Raw genomic sequence first — 3,121 nt, forward strand, 5'->3', positions numbered from 1 at the left:
TTGTGGCCCGCGCCACCCACGTTTCACAGCCATGAAGTCACATGGGGGAAGTGACGCCCCCCTCAGACCTCAAAAGGCAGCACTGAAGACCCCAGCCCTGCCTGCAGGGCCAGACTCAAAGGTGAAGCCGGTACAATTCCCTTCCTAGACCCTTTTCCAGCCGTGGCCAACTCTCTGGTTCCCAGGCAACTTGTCCTGAAATGAACAGAAACTCACAAGCAAAAGAGAAAGTACACTTCCTCCTGGGAGAGGCTGGGGCTAGCAGGAGAGTGGCCAGGGCAGCATCTGGCTGTGCCCCCTGCCCTCCCCAGCAAGTGCTGTCCTGGGGGGTCTTAGGTGCAGTGACCCCCACAAGTGCTGCCGTGGAGGGGCCTTAGGCGCAGCCAGGATAGCCTGGGCATGGATCCCCAAGTGCCTCCTGTCACAGCACACTCAGAGCCTCCAGACAGTCACGAACCTCCTCCCTGCGGACAGGGTCTTCCCCTGGGCAGGGGCACCCCACAAAGGGGTCCTAGGGAGCCCACAGCCAGGGCCTTGGCTACGTCCCAGGTCTCCATGAGCAGAAGCCTGAAGAAACGGGGTAGGGGAGAGCTGAGTGATACCCCCCTACCAACCTCCCTGTCTCCAGGTCTTGGGGGAGGAGGGAGGGGACAGGGGACCTGCAGGGAGAGATGTTGGCCCCTCCCCCATCTGAGCACTCAATGTCTTCCAGGAACCAATTCAAGCCATGCTCTCTCTGCCCTGCACCCCAGCTGAGGAGGTGGGAGCATCTCCATCCCTGCCTTTTTTCAGAGACAGGTTGCTGACCTTGGCCAGAGTGTTAGCAGCAGATCCACAGCCCTTCCGCACAGGAAGAGACACCAGGTCACTCTCTTAAGTTACCCCTCCCGCCCCTAAAGGCACTCTTAGATACGTTTTCCCCGTGCTTGCCTCTGGCTAGAGCAGCTGCCCTGGCTTCATGGGGCCTCCTCCCAGGAGAGAGACAGAGACAGAGTAGGGGAGCATGAGGAGAATGAAGCGAGGCAGGGAGAAGGGAGGTTCATCCTTTCCAGAGGCTCTGCAGCCTCCACGGATGTTGGCTCAGGGCCCCAGTGGCCAGGGTGTCCCCATCAGGAGGGTGGCCTGAGGCTCTGAGTGGGTGCCACCCCGGGAAAGGCACCTAAGTGGGGACCCCACCTCCGCAAGGCTGGAGGCACAGCACTCACAGCTGAAGGGGAGAAAAGCCCGCAGAGGGCTGGGGTGTAAGATTAGGGTGCACCTCTCCCCGACCCCCAGCCTTGCCCTGTTCTCCCATCCCCCCAAAGAGGGCTTCCTGTCTCCAAACCACGGAGGCCTTAAAGTTAAAACGAGTGAACAGTCTCACTGGCTAGGTGGGCAGGTGGCTGGCCAGGCGTGAGGTGCCCGCCCTGGCCACACTCCTCCCTTGAGTGTCAGGAGCCCTCTCCTCTTCCCCCCGCTAAGCCCCCGGCCTTGACCTCTTAGAGGGTCTTCAGAGCCAACTCCTGCCCTCCACGCCACCTCAGAGGGGGAGGCCGTTGAGTTGGAGCTAATACCGGGGATTAGAGGCTCAGATCCTGACTTCGATGTGCTGATAACATAAATGGACCGTTTCCAGGATAACCAGATGGAAACGACCAGAAAGCACCCCTTCCCCTCTCGTGTAGGCCCCTCGTCATCTCTTTCCACTGGGACAAGCAGAACTGATGGAGGAGTTTCTTAGAATGCCATGAGCATTTGGGGCAATGATGCCAGGGAGAGCTAGAAACATGGTCTGCAGCCAGATGCCAAGGGCCTTGAGTGCCACGATAGGGAGTCAGGCCCCAGCGCTGCAGAGCAGCCCCTCAGTGGGGACCAGCAGGCACCAGAAGGGGAGGTGGCAGGTCAGAAGGCTCCTTCCCCAAACTCACCCACACCCCCCTGGGTCTCTGGACAGAGACTATAGAAAGAAGTATAAATGGAGATGGAGGGCTAGTGTCCCCCTCTTTCCGGGGAGCAGTGCAGTTCCACCACCTAATGATAAGACAACGAAGGGCAGTGGTTCCCTGAATGCAGCAACCGATGCCCTTTTATTGTCTCAGAGTGAGGGACCTGCCCGAGCCGGCCAGGAGTTGCGTCCTCACTAGCCCAGCACTACGGGTAAACCCAGGCAGTGGCCTCCGGCCCCTGCCCCAGCCCCAGACTCTTCCTTGAATGCACACAGGCAGATGATCCCCCACTCCTCTTTCTTTCTTTCGCTTTGCGGGAAGTAGTAAAGAACCAGGAGGAAAAATTAGAAAATTGGTTTTCAGTGAACAGCAAATTCAAAGTGAGTTAACAACCCAAGAAATAACATTTCAAATCAACAGCATGAGAGAGCGCTGCTCCTTTTTCACCTACAGAGATGAGAACAATAAACGCCTACCCTGGAAGACTGCAGAGAGCCTCAGAGAAGAAAATGAACAGACACGAAGAGTGTAACAGTTCCCAGCACACAATAGGTCCTCAAACAGTGCCGGGTGCTTACACAGCTCGGCATGGGGCGCCCCTGAGTACCTTGTACTTGATATGTATTCATGGATTAGGTGGTGGCTATTGTGTGCACATGACATTCGGAGGGTAGAAACTCCAAAGATCATCTTCCAGCCACTGACCAAGGGACTAGAGAGCGACAACATTCTTTCTTTGTTTTTTCCACGGACAGGGTCCTGCCCTGTCGCCCAGGCTGGAGTGCAGGGGCGCAATCATGGCTCACTGCAGCCTCAACCTTCTGGGCTCAAGCGATCTTCCCGCCTCAGCCTCCCAAGTACCTGGGACTACAGGCACGCACCACCACGCTCAGCTAGTTTTTGAGTTTTTGCAGAGATGGGATCTCGCTCAGGCTGGTCTTGAACTCCTGGACTAAGTAACCCTCCCACCTTGGCCTCCCGAAGTGCTGGGATTACAGGCGTGAGCCGCTGCACCCAGTCCCACAATGGTTTTTTTTTTTTTTTTTTTTTTTGAGACAGGGTCTGGCTGTTGCCTAGGCTGGAATGCAGTGGCACGATCACCTCAGCTCACTGCAACCTTCGCCTCCTGGGTTCAAGTGATTCTTCTGTCTAAGCCTCCCGAGTAACTGGGATTACAGGTGCTCACCACCACACCC

Source organism: Mandrillus leucophaeus, unplaced genomic scaffold (genome assembly GCF_000951045.1).
Source record: "Mandrillus leucophaeus isolate KB7577 unplaced genomic scaffold, Mleu.le_1.0 Scaffold446, whole genome shotgun sequence".
NCBI classification, from domain to species: Eukaryota; Metazoa; Chordata; class Mammalia; order Primates; family Cercopithecidae; genus Mandrillus; species Mandrillus leucophaeus.